The 5,990-nt window shown below is 42.9% G+C and overlaps 1 long non-coding RNA gene across 1 annotated transcript in view; it reads right to left on the reverse strand.

Moving 5' to 3' along the window:
• Positions 1-2,681, reverse strand: part of LOC110393914 — a 5,073-nt gene extending 2,392 nt beyond the window's left edge. The window contains exons 1-2 of the long non-coding RNA XR_002435259.1: positions 2,617-2,681; positions 622-725 (exon numbers count right to left, since the gene is read on the reverse strand). This is a non-coding gene — a long non-coding RNA (uncharacterized LOC110393914). The remainder of the gene's footprint in view (positions 1-621; positions 726-2,616) is intronic.

Genomic DNA, 5,990 nt, shown 5'->3' on the forward strand with positions numbered 1-5,990 from the left:
AGGAAGGAAGGAAGGAAGGAAGGAAGGAAGGAAGGAAGGAAGGAAGGAAGGAAGGAAGGAAGGAAGGAAGGAAGGAAGGAAGAGCTCTTTTCCTTTAAACTCAAAAGCCACACAAAGCATCTTAGATTCATATTTGTCCTCAGTATTTTCAAAGAAGATTTTGTCACTTTAAATTCCCTTCATTTCCCTCAGCCGTTAGTTTTCCTCTGGTTACACAAGCAACCCTTTTGCCATTAGCATGATGGGAGTATTTTGCAGACATCAGTCTTTATCCTGAGTCACAGCAGCGCTAAAGCATCCTGACTGTGGCTCTGGATGCAAAACAGAGTGATTTGATTAAGTTCCCTCTTGAAAATCTGAAATGGGCAGCTTTTTTATACCATCTTATAATATGAAAACAAAATGAAAATCTGAAATTAATAGGCTATGGAGAATTGAATCAGCTGCATGAGAGATTGGCTAGCACTGCAGTCCGCTATATTTAGTGTAAGAGCATGCTGACCACATACAGCAGGGATAATGGTTATTTTCAGGATGGTATTTATCAAAAAGGGTCATGGTGTTTAGGTTGAATAATTTATAATATACCAAAGGTTTAAACTGGTGAATGGATTAACAAACCTGGAAATAGGTGGTGATAGCTTCGAGTCCTTCAGCAAGATGGCAGAAATGCTCAGTGCTTGTGTGTTTTCCTCCTCCAGAAGATACAGGATGTCTGAAAGGCACTTTCCAGAGATAAGACAAACGTTGTTTTTTTCACAAGCAGCATAGAAAGGGACAGAGGTTTGTCAAGAGCCATGAGAAGGTAGAAGGGCCTAGAGGAAATCATACTGATTATCATCAGCACAGTCTCAAGCATATATCATGCTACTTGCCACTGAACAGACACTATATTCTGAAGGCACTAGGAGGAAAAACATAGTGGAGCTGTCTCAGACTCACAGAAGTCACTCAGTGCTGTGGTGCACATATGCCTTCTTGAAAGGCTGAGTGCAGCATGAAAATTAAAAGATTCTAAGCAAAACATAATTAAATTCTACACAAATAGACATCCTTAGGACTCTTCAACAAAAGAGAGTATGTCAAAGGCCATCGATGCAATATATCTCTTTATACAAGATAACTACTGTAGTTCACAGACATAGCTTTGGAACAAATAGCAAGATGGGTCCCATGAAGTATGTTCCTTGTCAATGCTGTGGATCTAAGAGTGATTAATAAATACTATTTGTTCCTGCTTTATACCGCTTACATTGTTAGACCAAAGACATCTTTCTAGGGAACATGCTGCTAAACATATTGATTGATTTGAGTTATATCACTCAACCTCCTGGCATGATAAAAGAGGTTCATCAATTTGAAAAATTTTTCAGGGAAAACAAAACACTCAGATTATATATTCCTTAGTAATTGTAGCCTCACGTATGATAGCTGGCCTCACAGAATCCTAAATTCACAGAAAATGTTGGCTGGAAATGGAGTTTGGAGATCATCTCGTCTGGCTCTCCCACTGACTGCAGTGCTAGCTGTTGTAGGTCAAGTTGTCTGGGAACGCTGTGAAGCCAAAGTCTGAGCATCTCCTAGGATGAAGCCTCACAGTCACTCATAACGTCTCCAGAGACATCCACCATCTCTCTGGGCAACATATTCCAGTGCCTCACCATCCTTATAGTAAAACTTCTTTGTATCAAATCTAAATCTCCCCTCTTTTAGTTTGAAACCATTTGCCCTTGTTCTATCACAACACACTCTACTAAAGGAGTCTGTTCCCCTTCTTTCTTACAGCTTCCCTTTAGACACTGAAAGGCTGCTCTCAGGTCTCCCCTGAGCCTTCTCCAGGCTGAACAGCCCCAGCTCTCTCAGCCTGTCCTTGTAGAGGAGGTGTTCCATCCCTTGGATCATTTTTGTGGCCCTCCTCTGGACACACTCCAACAAGTCCACGTCTCTCCTGTACTGAGGACTCCACTAATGGATGCAGTACTCCAGGTGAGGTCTCATCAGCACAGAGTAGAGGGGCAGGATCACTTCCCTCAACCTGCTTGCCATGCTTCTTTTGATGCAGCCCAGGATATGTTTGGCTACTGTGCATCCTCTGATCAGATAGTTGTAGACACTGATAAGATCTCCCTGTGCCTTCTCAGCCTGAACAGTCCTGGCTCTCACAGCCTCTATACATACAACAGATGTTCCAATACCTTTGCCATCTTCACAGCCCTCATCAGACTCTCTCTGGTATGTCTATGTCTCCCCAGTTCTTCTGGGCAGCCTCCAGCCTCCCTTGTTCCTCGCCAGGTGCAAGACTTGACATTTCCCCTTTCTGGGCTTCATAATGCTCTTATGGACCATTTCTCCAGACTATCCAAGTCACACTGAATAGCAGGCCTGCCCTGCAGCCAAGAAATTACTGGAAAAGTACAATGCTTTGAATATGGTGACATCACCTGAAGACCTCACAAGATCTTTGGTTCTCACTGCTAGCAAGGAGTGGGAAGACATGCTGGATATAGCACCACGTGCTGAACACTGGCTTTGCCAGTTTTATTCTCCAGTGTCCTGAGAGTGTTTAGGCTGGGACTGAGTGCAGCCAGCACCTACCTACATACCCTGTGCCCATACCTGACTGCCTGCTGGTGTTTCTCAGTAGGGTGGTGCTAAGATTCTACTGCAGGCTGTGATGTAACAGTGAATGACTGAGCCTTATTTCTGTACATTCAGTAGTACTTTATGAATACTGACCTTTCTCAATGCACTGCTCTTTTCTTTTTCTAAGGTATATCTGAGCAAATTCACTTTTCTGAAAAACTACTATCAACCACTCAGCATTGAAATCGGCAGCTCCTAGGTGACGATCAGCATATTTTTTCCCAATGAACTGAACAATCAAGATGATATAAAAAGAAAGTGATTTTTACTTAGAGAACATTTACAGTAAAAGTGGGAGGTGGGCATTTGAAATACTGAAGAGCACAAAGGTTAACTATACCTGATTTTGCATTTCTGGCAGAATATTTGTACTTTGGGGGAAAAAAATGGCTATTTTACAGCATAGCCATACTGTGATTGTTGTTCAATGGAACCAGGGAAGCCATGGAGCTGGGAGATAATGCTGGTTTAATCTGTGACTAGCAGAGACTGAATTCCATTGAGAGAAAAGGCAGGGAAAATGCTAATGTAATTATTTTCCTTTGGAACAATACTATCTAAGTGAAATAGCAAATCTGTATTTCATGTAGTAGGGTTTTTTTTTTGTACAGTAGTTAATAATATAGAAGGGTAAAATATCTGGATGTTAGAAATATTCAGATTTTATTTTATGATACAAGAGAAAACCCTGCATAATGCAGCAACATTTTTTCTATATGCTGTATTTCTGAAAGTAAGATCTGACACCCTATAAGCATGATTTGCTTGTCCTCTGCAATTTAAACACTGGCTTGTGTAAGGTCTGTTGTAACTCTGAGATGCTTTATGGTGGGCCTGTTGCCTACAAAAGTCAGAGATTTATGGGACGAACATGTATTATAAGAAGCAATTGCCTTAACTTAATTGTTGTAATGAATTTTAAATTAATTGTCATAATTTTTGTATAGTTTAGAGGTCACAAGGGAGAGAACTGATTAGCTAGTATGATTTCCTGCATAGCACAGGCCACAGCTGAAAGCCTAACACTGACTACACACCGTAGTTACATGGCAAAATGAACACTGCTCTGTTTTTCAACTTTTGGTACACAAAGTCTATTAAGAGAGAGACTAAGTAGAATGGTAGGAAAAATAAAGAAATAAATAAAAAGGAAAAAGAACATCAGAATTTGGAAATTAGTTCATAGAATCTTAGAATGGTTTGGGTTGGAAGGGACCCTTAAGATCATCTAGTTCCAACTCCCCTGCTATAGGCAGGGACACCTCCCTCTAGACCAGGTTGCTCACAGCCCCATCCAGCCTGGCCTTCATTGCTTCCAGGGAGGGGGCATCCACAGCCTCTTTGGGCAGCCTGTTCCAGTGTCTCACCACCCTCACAGTAAATAATTTCTTCCTAATATCTAGTCTAAATCTACCCTCTTCCAGTTTAAAGCCATTTCCCCTCATCCTGTCGCTACCTGCCCTTATAAAAAGTCCCTCCTCGACTTTCCTATAGGGCCCCTTCAGGTACTGGAAGGCCGCTATGAGGTCACCCCAGAGCCTTCTTTTCTCCAGGCTGAAGGGCCCCAACTGTCCCAGCCTGTCTCCGTAAGGGAGGTGCTCCAGCCCTCTGATCATCTTTGTGGCCCTCCTCTGGACCCACTCCAACAGCTCCATGTCCTTCTTTTGTTGGGGGCCCCAGAACTGGATGCAGTACTCCAGGTGGGGTCTCACAAGAGCAGAGTAGAGGGACAGAATCACAGAATCACAGAATTTTAGGGTTTGGAAGGGACCTCTGGAGATAATCAAGTCCAACCCCTTGCTAAAGCAGGTTCTCTTCAGTAGGTTGCACAGGAAAGTGTCCAGGTAGGTCTTGAATATCTCCAGAGAAGAATCCACAACCTCTCTGGGCAGCCTGTTCCAGTGCTCTGTCACCCTCACAGTAAAGAAGCTTTTTCTCATGTTCATGAGAACTTTCTGTGTTCCAGTTTGTGCCCATTACCTCTTGTTCTGTCATTGGGCATCTCTGAAAAGAGCCAGGCCCCATCTACTTGATGTTTATTAAAAATTATACCTTTCTCTATACTGCTGTAGAAAGGTATTCAAATTCTGTGTTAGTATTCTTGATTAAGAAACTCTGATATCATTCTGGTTTCTGAAAGTAAATTAACATCACACAATTCTGACTGGTGGCATTTCATTTTCTGCGATGAACTTAAGTAAGTTTCTTAAGTTAAGTTTCAACAGATTTATGTGATGATTAAAAAAAAAAAATAGATGGTCTTACCAGCAGATATCTGTTAGCTAAGCTAGATCTTTGTGTGTCTTGTCAGCTTCCTAAACATTATTAAAAGTCCCTTGTAGAATGGATGTTAAAACTCAGTACTTGAAAGAGACTGTGATGTCACCTCCCTTGACCTGCTGGTCACGCTTCTCTTGATGCAACCCAGGATATGGCTGGCCTTCTGGGCTGCAAGCGCACATTGCCAGCTCATGTTAAGTCTTTCATCAACTGACACTCCCAAATCCTTCTCCTCAGGCTGCTCTAAAGCTATTCTCTGCCCAGCCTGTATCTGTGCTTGGGATTGCCCTAACCCAGGTGCAGAACCTTGTACTTGGCCTTGTTGAACTTAATGAGGTTGGCATGGGCCCACCTCTCAAGCCTGTCCAGGTCCCTCTGGATGGCATTTCTCCCCTCTAGCTTGTCAACTGCACCACTCAGCTTGTTGTCGTCTGCAAACTTGCTGCGGGTGCACTCGAACCCACTGTCCATGTCACCTACAAAGACATTAAATAGAATTAGTCCCAGCACTGATCCCTGAGGAATGCCACTTGTCATTGGTCTCCATTTGGACACTGAGCCATTGACCATAACTCTCTGACTGTGACCATCCAGCCAATTCCTTATCCAGCAAGTTGTCCATCCATCAAATCCATTTTTCTCAAATTTGACAACCAGGACCACACGACAGAGTCAAATGCTTTGCAGAAGTCCAGGTACACAATGTCAGTTGCTCTTCCTTTTTCCACTGACAGTGTAACTCCACCATAAAAGAATACCAAGTTTGTCAGGCTTGATTTGCCCTTAGTGAAGCCATGTCAGTTACAACCCATCACCTCATCTTCATTTTCCATGTGCCTTAGTGGGGCCTTCATGAGGATTGAGATTAAGTGCTCCACAGAAATGGTTTGGGAGCAATTGAGAGGTGCTGAAGACCCCAGGGACATTCCGCTTGCTGCTTTACCATCTTTCAGGCCTCCTGAAATGTGCAGGTATTTTTTCTGCTAAGAGAGGCAGTTCCCTGAAGTTCTGGCAGCAGAGGCACTGACAATAGGCCCATTTCAGGCATAGCCTCCAGCAATAGCAAC

This window comes from Numida meleagris, chromosome 1 (assembly GCF_002078875.1).
Source record: "Numida meleagris isolate 19003 breed g44 Domestic line chromosome 1, NumMel1.0, whole genome shotgun sequence".
Lineage (NCBI taxonomy): Eukaryota > Metazoa > Chordata > Aves > Galliformes > Numididae > Numida > Numida meleagris.